Genomic DNA, 17,449 nt, shown 5'->3' on the forward strand with positions numbered 1-17,449 from the left:
TGCACTAGAAATTTAAAAACATTGCACTTTATAAATATGAACACAGTTCAATATATTCAGAAATGGTTAAAATGATAACGTATATTATGGATTGTGTATATATATATATATATATATATATATATATATATATATATATATATATATATATATACTTTTTTGGACATTGGTAGAAATACATTTTTTAATATATTTTTTAACTGTTTATTCTATTAATATTTTGATTGTTTATAATGCTTAATAACGTTACAATTGTAACAGCTGGGGACATGATGTCGATATCTCAGCTGCAGTTCTATTAGATGTATCTATTGGTTATTTTCTAGTGACAACTTCCGTTTTTAATCAGTCAAATGTGTATATAATGTTACAATTTGAAGTGTTACTCATCTGCTTTATATCTAATGAAACGACCCTCTGTTGGTTGAGAAACGCGTCATTAAAGCTTTTTTTATATTTTATTTGGAAGTTGTTCACCATTGTTTTATCTAGTGCCGCTAAATTCTAATAGTTACAACAACTTTTAAACAGTTACAACTATTATATATCTAGTTGTAACAATTAACAGACATTGATTTAACAAGCTAACCTGCACGGCCACAGCTGAAGACACTACATAGAGAGCCGTATACTCGAAAGAACAGAGAGGATACATTAACACACAGTATACTAGCCGCTGTTAAGGTGCTAGCAGGCGAGACGGCACTGGTCATAGCACAGTGCAATTTCTTTTGGTAAGCATATAACTTTTCTTCTATTCCTCAAAAAGACAATATTACGCTATGTGGAGTCCCCTTTCTATCTCCTAAGGTTCACACACCCATGAGCTGAATCCTCTAAAAGACAAGGGATATCTGGAGAATTTATGCCGACACACAGTGTACTGGCCGCTGAATAAAGTGCCAGCAGCCGATATTGCACTGGTCAGAGTTCAGTGCAACTATATCTGGTAAGCGCAATATTTTTTGTGTTTAACACCACCTTGAAGCAAACCATATCACACTATTGGCGCCCTCTTTCTTTTTATCTTTATCTCCTACTACAGTGACACCCCTGCTCTCTGGGACCAAGAGGAGCTGCCCCGCCAAGAAACGTCTGGCGGCAATTTATTCAATGGACTAAAACATTGTGATCATTACTATTGGGACACGGTATTTTACTTTGTTGTGAAATATATATATATTTTTTTAGTCCTTATCTGTTTTTTTTTCTGTTACACTTTTACATATTTTTTTCCCGCCCCCTCCGCTTTTCAAATCTGACAGCGCGCCTTTTTCTATCCCCTTCTGGGATATTATGGAGTGAAATCTATATTTCACTAAATTCCAAAGCTGATTGTTTGCACAGGTGCAACAACTCTTTCAGTTACCTGCAGTGTAAACTAGCTTCAATAATTGAAGCTCTCATGATTACATTAGAGGGAGCTGCATGAAATGTGTTTAGTGTTGTCCTTTTAAAGCAAAATTTATTTATAGCATTCCTGTGGTTTGTTTAAAAATGAGATTTTTTTTTTATATATAAAGCTCTTAATTAACAAAATACAGATTATTGGTTTTATTTCTCTTAAATTTTAAGAGAAATGGCAACAGACATGATTAAAACAAACTAATGGTGTCAACAAATTCTGAATTTTATTTTGTGTTAATTATGCAACTCTCTATTTGGAAAAAAAAATCACCAGGGTACTATGAAACTTGGCACTTTTGATACAGTTAGGATAGGTGATTAATGGAACAACATAGGTTTCATTGAGTTGACTGCCATCCGTGAATTGATTAAATGTAGTGTCTTATACAGTTTGTATAATGATGGATGAGCAGAGATACTTTTCTGAGCCTCTGGGCTGAACTTTCCAAGAGTTTACCACAGAAAACTGAAAATGTGTTAAGAATTCATATTCCTAAACATTTCCTGTGTGGTAAAAACCGGGAGGTTGAAAAACTAAATTAGAGTAAAATACCAGTGAAGTGGGGTTAGAGCAATCAGGCAGATGGATTAAAGGGACATAAAAAATATACTTTAATCACATATGCATATATGCAGTGCTACAGAATTTAACAAGGCTATAAAAAATACACAATAATAATAATATTTTGCACTGTAGTGGTTGATTACTGGCAAATATCTGCATGAAAAATAATTGTTAAATCTGTAATGCCAGTAGAGTTAGCATTGTTTAGAAGCCCATGTACACACTACTTGAAAAAAGCTTCTTGTGTATGTTTATCTTAAATCTTTTGACCAATTAATGGTATAAACAAGGAAATATACTTTTGGATATACATTTGGCAGGCTTGAGGCACCCAAGCAGGAATTTATATAAGTGTTTAAGCTTTGGGCGGATTAACCACATTGGGCTAGATTACAAGTGGCGTGCTAATGATAGAACGGGACGTGTTGAGCAGTATCGCTGGACATGTTAGTGCGCAACTTGATATTACAAGTCAATGGTAAATCCCATTTACCAGAGAAGGGTTAGAATGGCCAACCTAGCGCAACCTATGCTTTCAATGGGTATTGCAAATGCCCTAACTTGAGCTCATATATTGAAACACATTAAAAACATATTAAAATAAAGAATTACACGTATTTACACTTTTTATTAAAAATATTTTGATATTAATCAAAATATTTTGTGTTTAAAAGGGATATAGTATATGGCAAGGTGTTTGATTGGAAAGGGCTCCAGTGTGTGTGTGTGTATAGAATATGGTCTAAATGTGTGTATGTATACATATGATTTATTAATTTTATTATTGTAAGTATCTCTCCTAGTTACGAGCATATTTGCACCACAATAGATTATTAATTACATAAAAAATTCATATTACTAAATATTTTTACATAATGTATTTGCATAAAAGAGACATCAAGTATACATTAAGCAGTAGCTTTTACCCTTATAAAGGTGACTATTTTAGCACACTTATCTATAACACAATATTTAATATACATTGTCTTTTTAGATTGTTTCTTGAAAGAGAAGCACTCTCCTAACATTCACAATTATTCTCACACTTGTATATTGTTTACACTCGTACATTTAATATTAGTTTTCAATTTATAAATATGACTTTATAAATTTATAAAGGTCTTCCTTTAGACATTTTGAAGCAGAAGCATATTTTATATCACTTATTTTTATTTTTATACTTTTACAAAAATGGTATTTTATATATAATTATAATTAACAAATAAAATATATATATTTTTTCCCCACACATAATTTATTTACACTCATCTCTCCAGAGTTATTTCATTCGTTTGAAAGTGAATGATAGAAACACACTTGTCACTACATTAGCATATGTTTGGGTTTTTTCATATATTTCTATGCTTGGATGTGATGCTTATATTAATAAATTATTTTGTTCTATTTATATTTCAATCCTTCTGTTTTATGTGAGCGTATTATTTTTAGTATATATATATATATATATATATATATATATATATATATATATATATATATATATATATATATATATATATATATATATATATATATATATATATATATATATATATATATATATATATATATATACATACACATACATACTCACCAGCCACTTTATTAGGTACACCTTGCTTGTACGGGGTTGACTTTCATAAGTGCCTTAATTCTTCGTGGCATAGATTCAACAAGGTGTTGTAAACATTCCTCAGAGATCTTTGTCCATATTGACATGATAGCATCACACAGTAGCTGCGGATTTGTCGGCTGCACATCCATGATAAGAATCTCCTGTTCTGCCTCATCCCAAAGATGCTCTATTGGATTGAGATCTGGGTGACTGTGGAGGCCATTAGAGTACAGTGAACTCATTGTTGTCTTCCAGAAACCAGTTTGAGATGATTTGAGCTTTGTGACATGGTGCATTATCCTGCTGGAAGTAGCCATCAGAAGATGTATACACTATAGTCATAAAGGGATGGACATGGTCAACACCATGCTGTGGCATTTAAACAATGCTCAACTGATACTAAGGGGCCCAAAGTGTGCTAAGAAAATATCTCCCACACCATTATACCACCACAACTAGCCTGAACTATTGATACAGATACAAGGCAGGATGGATCCATGCTTTCATGTTGTTTACGCCAAATTCTGACCCTACCATATGAATGTTGCAGCTAAAATCGGGACTCATCAGACCTGGCAACGTTTTTCCAATCTTCTATTGTCCAATTTTGATGAGCCTGTGCGAATTGTAGCCTCAGTTTTCTGTTCCTAGCTGACAGGAGTGGCACCCAGTGTGGTCTTCTGCTGCTGTAGCCCATCTGCTTCAAGGTTTGACATGTTGTGCATTCAGAGATGGTATTCTGTATACCTTGGTTGTAACGAGTTGTTATTTGAATTACTATTGCCTTTCTGTCATCTTGTACCAGTCTGTCCATTCTCCTCTGACAGAAACAAGGCACAAACTGCAGCTCACTGGATATTTTCTCTTTTTCGGACCATTCTCTGTAAACCCTAGAGATGGTTGTGCGTGAAAATCCCAGTGGATCAGCAGTTTTTTAAATACTCAGACCAGCCTGTCTGGCACCAACAACCATGCCACGTTCAAAGTCACTTAAATCCTCTTTCTTCCCCATTCTGATGCTCGGTTTGAACTTCAGCAAGTCATCTTCACCATGTCTAGATGCCTGAATGCATTGAGTTGCTTCCATGTGATTGGTTGATTAGCAATTTGTGTTACCAAGCAATTGAACAGGTGTACATAATAAAGTCGCTGGTGAGTGTATATTCCACTGTTTTAAACACTTGATTGCAATATCTGTAACTTTAAGACCGCTTATCTGTGTGTGACGTTTGAAATCTGAGAGTGGTCTTAATGAGAAATAAACTTTTGTTTTATTGAATCAACATTATAGCCTGAAGAAACAGCACATGGATGCTGTGAAACTTGTTGCTATTTGATTTTAAACTACATTGCTATTGTTTTAAATACATCTCTATATATTTTCTATGGTTGCAGTTTCTTCCCTAATTGGGATCATTATAAGTGTCTAACCGCTACTGTTCCTGTACATTTAACTTTTCTTAGTAACTTTTGTATCCAGCCATTTGCTCACATGCTGGAATGATGAGCAAAAACCTTGTCCGGAGACTGGTGACAGTTTGCCTCATCAATGACCATTACTCACCTGCAGTGAGCTGTAATAAGTCTTAGCTAGACTGTGGACGCTTGGAAGTTACATCGGGTGGAGTCCAGCATGTGCCAATATGTACATAATATGGGGCCCATTTATCAAGCTCTGAACGGAGCTTGTGGGCCCCTGTTTCTGGCAAGTCTTTAGACTTGCCACAAACGCAAATTATGAAGCAGCGGTCTAAAGACCGCTGCTCCATAACCCTGTCCGGCTGCTCTGAGCAGGCGGACAGTAATCGCCGGAAATCAACCCGATCGAGTACGATCAGGTTGTTTGACACCCCCCTGCTGGCGGCTGATTGGCCGCAAGTCTGCAGGGGGCGGCGTTGCACCAGCAGCTCTTGTGAGCTGCTGGTGCAATGTTAAATGCGGAGAGAGTATTGCTCTCCGCATTTAGCGAGGTGTTGCGGACCTGATCCGCACTGTCGGATCAGGTCCGCAACACCTTTGATAAATAGGGGCCTATGTGTACACAATATGTGTGCACTATTGTGAGTTGCCCTTTGTCATTCTCTGTTCTCCTTGCTGGAATGTTATCACCCTATGAAGCACCTCCCCTTATTAATTTATCTGTTTCAGTTATCGGTGTACAAGGACCTTGCTACAGGAGTGTGGCCCATTGTATGCGAGAATCCTCATAAATCTTTGGTTGGGCTTTGCCATTTGACTTACTTTTGGTGGTTTTGAACACTCTTTGCTTGTGTATTTATACCTATTTGTAATACATTCCTACAGCACTTGTCCTGCTTTACATAGTTTATCTGAGCACCCTCTATATAAATATAGTACTTTATTGTTCTATATATCTTTTTAAATCTTGAATAAAATCCTTTATAATCTTCTTTAGTAACTTCCCCACCATGTATGACAGATTTATTGGTCTATATTTTCCAGAATATTTCTATCAGTTTTACACCAGTTCTATAACCCATGATTAACTGACATAGTAGTCAAATTTTAAAGTTTCATGATTCAAATAGGGCATTCAAAAGTTCCAAATTGACATTTTTCCAATGGTATCCTTTGTTGAAACATAGCTCCTTTCCATGACAGCATTAGTGATGTCCCGAACTGTTCGCCCGCAAACGGTTCACAGCGAACATAGCTTGTTCGCGTTCGCGGCTGCGGGCGAACACATGGTGATGTTCGATCCGCCCCCTATGTGTCATCATTGAGGAAACTTTGACCCTGTATGTCACAGCCATCTGACACATTAGAGCCAATCAACATCAGACACTCCCTCACAGACCCTCCCAGCTACTCGGAAGCCGCCATTTTAGACTCATAATGACCTTGCTTTCTTAGTGAGAGGACGTGTTGTGTTTGTGTTCCTGACATTATAGGGAAATACATAGCTAGGCAAGTGTATTTAGTGTCCACTACAGTCCAGAAGGACTCCACTCATCTCTGCTGCAAGGACAGCACACCAAAAAGCCCTTTTTAGGGCTATATTTCGTGCCGTTTTTTTTTTTTTTTTTCCGTATTTTTATTAGCAGTTGCCTGGCTTTCAGCCTGTGTGTTTAAGGCTCACAGCATATGCTGTGATTACTGCCACCACTGATATCTCCCTAACAACATTAGTTTAAATTTAACTAACCAAAAATTTTAATTATTTTGCTAGTGTAATTTTTTTTCATTTTCTATCAGGCCTGTGTCACACAGCATATACTCTGGTTCATTGCTCTGTGCCAGCCACCAGTGTTAATATCCGTTTATAACATTATTTTAAATTAAAAAAAAAAAAATTAAATAATTTTGCTAGTGTAATCTAATTACATTTTCTATCAGGCCTGTGTCTGTCAGGCTCACACAGCATTAATATACCTGATTTTTTTTTCAGTCTTTTGGTTAATTGGTCTGTGCCAGGCAGCCACCACTCATATCTTCTTCACCTTAATTTAAATATAAAAAAAAAAGTTTTAAATTTTTTTGATAGTGTAATCTAATATTTTCTATCAGGCCTGTGTGTTTTGCTGACATACAGAGCCTACTGTGTTTGCTTGCTGCCCTCCCTAGTCTATGAGCCACGACTAATATGTGTTTAACCTTTTTTTAATTCCCCCCCCAAAAAAATAATTTCAATCATTTTTCTAGTGTAATCTAATAGTATTTTCTATCAGGCGTGTGTGTATCTGACTTACAGAGCCTACTGTTTTTAATAGCTGCCCTTCCAAGGTTATCAGCCACGACTCATATGTATGTGCTTAACCTTTTTCTTTAAATTCACAAAAAAAAGTATTTAAATCATTATGCTAGTGTAATCTAATTTTATTTTCTATCAGGCCTGTGTCTGTCTATCTGACTTACACAGCATACTGTTGTTAATTGCTGCCCTATGTAGCAGCCAGCCAGTGCGACCACTCATATGTGCATTGCACTTCTTAACATAATTTTAATATTAAAATCTAAAATTTTAAAATATTTTGCTAGTGTAATCTAACTTAATTTTCTATCAGGCCAGTGTTTTTGTGACTTACACAGCATACTGTGTTAAAATGCTGCCCTACCTACCATCCACGACTCATATCTGCCAGCCTGTGTGCCAGCCCCAACTAGCCAATTAGTGGCACCAATCATAATTCTTGTAACAGTATCAAAAAAATTAAAAATCATAATTTTTTGGACTGCAAATATTCAGTCTACTAGTGCCATTGAATTGCAGTTTCCTCCTGCCTGGCAGCCTGTGTGCCAGGCACAAACTAGCCAATTAGTGCCACCAATCCTAGTTGTTGTAAAAAGTATTGTTAATCTTTAAAATTCCAAATTGATCGCTTGTGATTCATCAGTTTGCTCGTGCCATTGAATTGCACTTTCCTCCTGCCTGCCAGCGTGTTTTCCAGGCCCAACTAGCCAATTAGTGGCACCAATCATAATTCTTGTAACAGTATATAAAAAAATAAAAATCATAATTTTTTGGACTGCAAATATTCAGTCTCCTAGTGCCATTGAATTGCATTTTCCTCCTGCCTGCCAGCCAGCCTGTGTGCCAGGCCGACTTTCAAAATATTTACACCAATCATATTTGTTGTCACAGTATTCTTAATAATTAAAAATTAAAATTTTTGGTAATTGTTGTTCTGAATCCTCAGTTTGCTCATGCCATTGAATTGCACTTTCCTCCTGCCTTGCAGCCTGTGTGCCAGGCCCACCTAGCCAATTATTCCCAGCAATCATATTTCTTTTAACAGTATTGCAAAAATTGTCAATCATCACTGTTTTGACTGTCAGTATTCAGTCTCCTAGTGTCCTTGAATTGCATTTACCTCCTGCCTGCCAGCCTGTGTGCCAGGCCGTCTTGCCAACTATTTACACCAATCATAATTGTTGTCACAGTATTGTTACTAATTAAAATTAAAAAAATTTTGATTGTTGTTCTTAATCCTCAGTTTGCTCGTGCCATTGAATTGCACTTTTCTCCTGCCTGCCAGCCTGTGTGCCAGGCTGACTTTCAAAATATTTACACCAATCATATTTGTTGTCACAGTATTCTTAAGTAAAACTTTTCTTATCACTAATTTTTAATTATTAACACAACAAAATTACCATGGGTCCCAGACCGCGTGTCTTGTTGTTATACTTTGTCAGGGTAATCATAACCGCCATATAGACCTCCACCAATAGGGGGAGTTACAGGGCTGAAAGTGCGAAAAATAGTACTACTTAACACAACCTAGTTGGGTCCAAGACCGCATGTTTAATTATTAGACTTTATCAGGGTAATTATATATCTAAAAAATCTATCTATTTTTCTTCTATCGATTCTATCTAACTATCAATCTATGTATATCTATCTATCCTATCGATCGATCTATCTTCTGTCCGGACTGTTTTGAGACAGCCACTTGTGTTTCTGACAAATTTGAAGTAGGAGGACAGAACAATCATCTTCTTCCATCTCCCGGTTCCAAAAATGAAGGCCATATAGACCTCAACCGATAGGGGGAGTAACAGGTTGTAGTAAAATGTTAAGAATAGTACTACTTTACACACCACAGGTCACAGACCACATGTCTTATTGTTATACTCTGTCAGGGAAATTATATATATTTCAAATCGATTTATTTATATATCAAATCGATCGAACTATCAAACGTATCGATCAAATGTAGATTGCATCTTTTGATCGATGTAATTCGTATCTATAAAATGTATATTACATATTTTGGTTGATGTCATTCGTATCTATAAAATGTATATTGCATCTTTGATTCGATAACATTCGTATCTATCAAATGTATATTGCATCTATTGAGCTATGTACAGTGTATCGATCATATGTATATTGCATCGATTGAGCTATGTAATCTATGTATCTATCTATCAAATCTACCTATCTCGTGGTTCTGCAAGTGGACTGTTTGCGGTTGATTGCAGTGCGTTACACTTGGAGTTTGCTCTGTCACTGTGATGCGGCCGTAACCCTTACACTACCTGATAGATACGACATCATTACTGATGTTTTAAAGCACGTTATTGCAAACAATTTGGGAATGTTAGGGGATTTAGGTCCTTTATGGGTTAAAAGCAGACTCTGCATAAACTATGTAATTTTACATGGGAGTTTTGCCAGGGATCCCCCTCCAGCATGCCACAGTCCAGGTGTTAGTAACCTTGAAACAACTTTTCCATCACTATTGTGGCCAGAAAGAGTCCTTGTAGGTTTTAAAGTTCGCCTGCCTATTGAATTCAATGGTGATTCGCGGGTTCGCAAACAATACCGGAAGTTCGAGTCCGCCGTTCGCGAACCGAAAATTTTAAGTTCGCGACATCACTAGACAGCATACTGAGGGAGGCTCAGGAGCGTTTTTGAGCACTTTAAAGCACAAATTTCAGCAAAGGATACAAAGAGAAAGATGTAAATTTGAAAGTGTTTTTTTTTTTTTTATTGCACGCTCTATCTGAATAAATAATAACAAAAATAATTTTGACTTTTGACTCTTTAAAGATTACTCCAATAACCTAGCCTAATTGGTATTCTAATTATATCAAATTTAAATATTGTCTAAACCAATAATTCAAAGCAAAGTCCTGGAATACATTAGGGTATCACATCCTTGGCTAAAGGTTTGATGTACAATTCAATTAATATTGATCTACAACACTTTAATTTCTCTTTTATATTACTAAAATGTAGCTTTCTAAAATACATTTTCCTGAAACTTTAAATACCATAAACTATTTTTAAAAGGACACTCAAGTCAAAATAAAACGTTCATGATTCAGGTAGAACATGCAAATTTAAACAACTTTCCAATTTACATCCATTAACAAAATGTGCACAGTCTTTTTATATTTACACTTATTTAGTCACACAATATACATACATACATGCATTTATGATTGGCTGATGGCTGTCACATGATACAGGTAAAATGGAAATAGACAAAATCTACTACTCTTTTGAAGTTCACACTAAGTGCTCTTGCATTGTCCTTTTATCATGCATTTGTTGATTATGCAAACCTACTGTATATACTGGTCCTTTAATAACAGAGAGCATATAACATGACTACCAGACATTGACGGGTTGTAGAATATTGTATTTAAGACAAATGTTGCAGCCCACATCTTGCACTGCCAATCATGCTGCAATTTATTATTATACTTATGTTAAACCTTGGATGCCAGAGAGGATTGCAACAGATTTTTACCCTCTCTGGCACTAATGGGGTTAACCCTCTTTTTAACTGTGTTCCTAACTATCTATAACCCTAACAATAATGTTGCCATTCATTTGTCACAAGATGGATGACTGTCTGCATTATTGATTAGCAATGGGAGGTTTTATGCAAGCTCTTGATAAATATTGCCACAGTCTTGCCTTTGCCAGATTCATAAAAAAAATAATTACTGTCAAATACATCCTAAGGCAATTATAGTAGACCAAGCAGGAATAGAAACAGATGCATGATGGGGCAAAAACACAACATAGCAGGATTCAGAGTATGTTGTCATCAATACGTAGGGCTGACATTTAACCCCTGCTGCTTGATGAATTGTTATCTTGATCTGATATAATTTTGTTCAGTTTTTACTCCAAAATATGGATTGTTTAAAGTTTTTTTTGTTTTGTTTTTTGTTGTTGTTTTTTGCAAAGGTAAATTGTTTTATATCTTCTATGTCTTCTTGACTAATGATGAGGTTTTAAAATCAATAAATAGAGTGACTGAAAATCAATTACTCTTTATCAAAGGTTATAAACTTAGCGACATCCAGTATCTAATACTAAAGATGGATTTCACTCCAAGGTTGCTAAAAAAAAATAATTGAATTGTTGTCAATGTTCCTCGAAAAATATTTTATTATAAAACTGTGACAAACTAATGGAATGTGGTCTAATTGTGAAGAATTTAACAATTAGTGTTAAGACGAAAGTATACTTGAAAATGTTTATTGTTCAAAAAGATAGATAATGCTTTTTTTCTTTTTAAATGGAAAGAGTCCACAGCTGCATTCATTACTTTTGGGAAATAAGAACCTCTTTACCAGGATGAGGCAAAGACACCCCAGCCAAAGGCTTAAATACTTCTCCCACTCCCCTCATCCCCCAGTCATTCTTTGCCTTTCGTCCCAGGAGGTCGGCAGAGACATGTCAGAATTTGAATTTTTGTTTTTTTGTCTCTTATGGAGGGTAGTACTCTTCGATATGGAGCAGGAGTTTTAAGTAGTCCTGTCAGTCTCTCAGTGAGGGCTTGGATGAAAGTTAGACTCCGGAGATGCAGGAAATTTCTTTTTGTGAAACCATCCCGACTCATATTAACAGCTCCTCAAGCAATCAGCGTTGTCTAACTTCACTTCGCTGCCTGCTTTCTTCTCTCAAGTCCATGGTGGAGGCGATGCTACTATTCGTCACATAACAGAAGGGTCTCAGTGAGTCTCTGTTAGATCTTGGAATCAAGGGTTAATATCTCCTGAGGCAGGTCATTGGACAGGGAGGTTTATAATCATGTTTGTTATATGATTCAACCTGCTTATGTGTGAGGTTTATGGGCTCGTGGTTTGGAACTTTGAGGCCTTTGGAAGTGACACAGCATTTTGGCTGGGCGCGCTTTTTGGAATGTACGGTTCACCCTGTTTCCCATTTCCGCATTCCCGACCATGTGACGACCGAGATATTCTAGCCTGCGGTGTCTGGTCATAAGAGGTGGTGAGTGCCCCAGCCATTGGTGGTGTCAGGTGCCATTTTTGTTTTTTTACTGTTTGTAGTCCATATAGCTATATCCTCTTTACAGCTATGGGGGAAACTGATGCTGATACTGTACTCATTTCAGATTCAGTTATGGATGACTCTGATACCGACACGATAATATCTGATTCAGATTCTGTGTCAGGTGACGAATCCAGTTAAGCCTCGCTGACTCCTGTAAAACATTTTTGTTCCATATGCCATATGAGAGCACCCGGTTCCTCGGGCTCAGGGAATCGGGGATCTGCTGAGCCATCCACCTCTGGGGGTCTTATCTCCCAGGGAGAGAGTTCCCTACCGTTTCTTCCTCCTACACATGTGGGTAACCCAGTTTATGTGTTCCCCCCCCCCCCCGGAGCTTACAGCATGTTTTTGCTTCAGATATGTTCAGATGTTGGCGATTGCTCGTCTGCAGAGTCCAGAAGTTTCTTTGAGAATGTGCTTGTGCCTGTATTCCGCCTTGGGGTGGGCCTCCGCAGTATCCTGAGGGTTCTGTTCCGGAGTGTTGTGCCTTTCAGTACCGGATTGCGCACCTTCGTGTATTGCTCAGACATCTGTTTGAATCGCTGAATGACCCTATCGTTCACAGATATGGGAATTTTCAGTCTGATGAGGTAATCTCCTATTATCTTTATTTGAGTTCTTTCCCAGTTTTTGTGACATGAGGCTCCGTTTGGCTGGTCCTACGGGTAAGCCTGTGTCCTTTTTTTTGGTGTTAACCCTAGGGTTGCCTTGATTTTTATTTGTATCCGATGAGATATCTTTTATTTTTATGTTTTCCTTCGGGAACTTCCTGGGATCGATACTCATTACTTCCTTGGAAGTTCTTTTGGACATGTTAGTCCTGTGTTAAAACTGCCTGTTTGTTTTCTTTTCTTCCCCTTTGAGGGAGGATTTATGTGGCCTGCCAGTTCAGACACTGAGTGCAGGCTGGTCCTCTTTGGTTCATTCGGTCTGGCGACTGTTCAGGCACGTGGCGCTGTTCTGCTTGCTGTTTCGGTAGAAGCGCAGGGTGCTCGGTTATCTTTTATTACATGTTAACTAAGCATTTAAGAGGACCTGTAGGTCCATCAGACATGTAGGATGTTCTGTCCTGATGGTCTTCGATCATAAAGGACCGGTCAGGGGAGTCTCCTCCGAACCTAGAGTTTCCTCCCCCATGCGCTGGAGGGCTGAGAGCCCCATTCCGCGATTTGAGCGGGTTTGGCCTTTTTTTTTTTTTTTTTAAGGCTCTGGATTGTCCTTTTAGGGCTTGATCCAACAGCTTTTATTTATAGCTGTCTAGCATGCGGATGGTTTGCAGTTTGCAACCAGTTGCAAATATTGGATACCTTGGGTGCGTGTTGGCTGTTTGGAGTGTCTCTAGTGCAGCTTTTACTCCTTGATGTGAACTGTCTGAGTTTTGAGACCTTTGGATCTTCCTCTACCTCTGGGTGAGTTAGATCTCCTTTTTGGAATCTACGTTTGCTGGAGGAAGGTTGATCCCTGTGGGGACTTGTTCAGTTCGGTTTTCCCGGAGCTGGGAAAACCTAGCGCTGTTCTCTTCCCTGTGTCCTCTGCCTGTGTAGAGGTAATGGGAAGGCTAGCCCTGCTGGTAGGGTTTTTTGAATCTCGAGGTATCCTTTCTGTTGTCTTGACTTGAGAAGTTCTTTCATCGACTTCTAGTCTGGCTCCTAGGAGCTTGGGATTTTATAAAGGGGTGGTCCTTCCTTTTGGTCGGGGCTATCGAGTTCCTCTTGCTATCCGGGTTCTCTGGTTATGCATTCATTCCCTTGTCTGGCTTTGTGGCCAGTTGGGATTTGTAGTCTAGGGTATGGTTGCCTGGACTATAGGTGCCCGGACCTTTTTGTTTTCCCTGAGATCCCGCTTTCTTGGGTTATTTTGGATTCCTGGATTTCAGGGCTGGTTGGGGTGTTCTATGGTAGTGGGAACTTAAGCTGTGTCTTTGCTACATCTACCTGACTGGGTACTACTGAGTATCCCATGTCATCTAGGGGTTACCTGGGTGGCTTGCGCCTCAAGGGTGTGGGTTCATACCCATCTGCTGGCGTTGGATTTCTTATTTTTGGTGCACCTTAGGGTTGCATCCCCCTGATCATTTTTTCAGTGTACCCGTGGATTCTCTGCTCTGCAGGAAAATGGGTTGGTGGTGACTCTGTTTGGCGTGCAACTTGTAAGGGGGTCCTTTTTCTAGGACATTTGCGTTGGGGATTTTTCTTCCTACTTAGCTGGTGGCTTCAGGACAGTTGTTGTCTTTCCAGTCTCTTTCCCTTTTCTAGGGGATATTCTCCTTCCTTTGGAGATGAAGTCCTTTTTTAGGACTTCTCTGGGTCAGGAGGTATAGGGTGGAAGTGGTTCCGCCTGGGGCCTTGCCGGTTCCAAGTCAGACTGTGGGGCCTTGTTTTGATAGATACTTAAGTCTATGGCCTTGTCTGTGGTCAGAGTCAGGTTGTACTAGTACTCTGGAGAGATGGCTATTCCATCTTTAGGCTTGTTCCTATATCAGTTTTGGGATTCTTTTGTTCCTGTTCTGGATCCCTGTGGCTGGGTTGGTCCAGCTGGGTATGGATCTGCAGGTCAGACTGTCCGAGCGGTCTAGGGGTCGCAGTATCCCTTGTATATGGGAGCTTGTTGAAGCTAGCCTGTTAGATTAGTCTGCTGGGAGATGGTTTTTCTTTTCTCCTTGCTCCTTCACAGGAGAGGGTTTACTCTTCCTTTGGGTTCTGAGGGAATACTCTCCTTCTCGAGAGGCCTTGATGGAGGTTTGTGTTCCCCTTTTTAGGGGCCTGAGTGTAGGTCCGGCGGCTTCGGTTGCCTGGAACGTGTCCTTGGTTGAGGGACTGTTTTTGTGCGGTCCGTTTCTTGTGGACTGCTTACCTTCCTTGCAAGCTCCTTTTGTGTCGTCCTGTTATGGACTCTGTGTTCTGGAACTTGAGGGTTTTGCTTGGATCTATTACATGCTTCATGTTTGAATACTTAGGTATTCTATGGGTGGGCGCAGGGAGGACTTTGCTTCTTCGGTTGCACCCATGTTTGCAGGATGTTAGGAATATGTTTTTCTGTCTTAGTGTCAGGATTATCCCGGTTTTCACTTCATATTGGCGTGGCCTCCTTCTCTGTTTGGGTCCTTTTAGGTCTCAGTGAGCTGGGCCCTCAAACACTTGTGGTGTTCTTTTCGTATTAAGGGAACCTTTTGGTTTCCTCGGTTTCCTTTACCTTGTCTCCTTGGGGTTTTCAGCTGGTTTCACCTTCATCTGAGGGGTGATTGGTGGGGGACCATCTGTTGGGCTATGGTGTCTCTTGGAGGACTTTTGGCTCAGTCGAGTCCGTTCGTGGTCTCTTGTTTGGCTCTGGACTAGCTGCGAGTCAGTGTCAATGGGGCTTTTTCTTTCAAACTTTTCTTGGCTTCAACAAAGCAGATTTCTTTCATATAATTAGCAAGAGTCCATGAGCTAGTGACGTATGGGATATACATTCCTACCAGGAGGGGCAAAGTTTCCCAAACCTCAAAATGCCTATAAATACACCCCTCACCACACCCACAAATCAGTTTTACAAACTTTGCCTCCTATGGAGGTGGTGAAGTAAGTTTGTGCTAGATTCTACGTTGATATGTGCTCCGCACCAGGTTGGAGCCCGGTTTTCCTCTCAGCGTGCAGTGAATGTCAGAGGGATGTGAAGAGAGTATTGCCTGTTTGAATTCAATGATCTCCTTCTACGGGGTCTATTTCATAGGTTCTCTGTTATCGGTCGTAGAGATTCATCTCTTACCTCCCTTTTCAGATCGACGATATACTCTTATATATATACCATTACCTCTGCTGATTTTCGTTTCAGTACTGGTTTGGCTTTCTACAAACATGTAGATGAGTGTCCTGGGGTAAGTAAGTCTTATTTTCTGTGACACTCTAAAGCTATGGTTGGGCACTTTTTTAAAGTTCTAAATATATGTATTCAAACATTTATTTGCCTTGACTCAGAATGTTCAACATTCCATTTTTTCAGACAGTCAGTTTCATATTTGGGATAATGCATTTGAATCAATCATTTTTCTTACCTTAAAAATTTGACTTTTTCCCTGTGGGCTGTTAGGCTCGCGGGGGCTGAAAATGCTTCATTTTATTGCGTCATTCTTGGCGCTGACTTTTTTGGCGCAAAAAATCTATGGCGTCGCTTTTGTCTCCACATTATTTAAGTCTCATTTTTCATTGCTTCTGGTTGCTAGAAGCTTGTTCTTTGGCATTTTTTCCCATTCCTGAAACTGTCATTTAAGGAATTTGATAAATTTTGCTTTATATGTTGTTTTTTCTCTTACATATTGCAAGATGTCTCACGTTGCATCTGAGTCAGAAGATATTTCAGGAAAATCGCTGTCTGGTGCTGGAACTACCAAAGCTAAGTGTATCTGCTGTAAACTTTTGGTAGCTGTTCCTCCAGCTGTTGTTTGTATTAAATGTCATGACAAACTTGTTAATGCAGATAATATTTCCTTTAGTAAAGTACCATTACCTGTTGCAGTTCCAACAACATCTAATGTTCAGAGTGTTCCTGATAACATAAGAGATTTTGTTTCTGAATCCATTAAGAAGGCTATGTCTGTTATTCCTCCTTCTAGTAAACACAAAAAATCTTTTAAAACTTCTCTTTATCCAGATGAATTTTTAAATGAACATCATCATTCTGATTCTAATAATTCTTCTGGTTCAGAGGATTCTGTCTCAGAGGTTGATGCTGATAAATCTTCATATTTATTTAAAATGGAATTTATTCGTTCTTTACTTAAAGAAGTTTTAATTGCTTTAGAGATTGAGGATTCTGGTCCTCTTAATACTAAATCTAAACGTTTAGACAAGGTCTTTAAATCTCCTGTGGTTATTCCAGAAGTTTTCCTGTTCCTGGTGCTATTTCTGAAGTAATTTCCAGAGAATGGAATAATTTGGGTAATTCATTTACTCCTTCTAAACTTTTTAAGCAATTATATCATGTGCCGTCCGACAGATTAGAGTTTTGGGACAAAATCCCTAAAGTTGATGGGGCTATTTCTACCCTTGCTAAACGTACTACTATTCCTACAGCAGATGGTACTTCCTTTAAGGATCCTTTAGAT

The sequence above is a fragment of the Bombina bombina genome, chromosome 9, assembly GCF_027579735.1.
Source record: "Bombina bombina isolate aBomBom1 chromosome 9, aBomBom1.pri, whole genome shotgun sequence".
Classification (NCBI taxonomy): domain Eukaryota; kingdom Metazoa; phylum Chordata; class Amphibia; order Anura; family Bombinatoridae; genus Bombina; species Bombina bombina.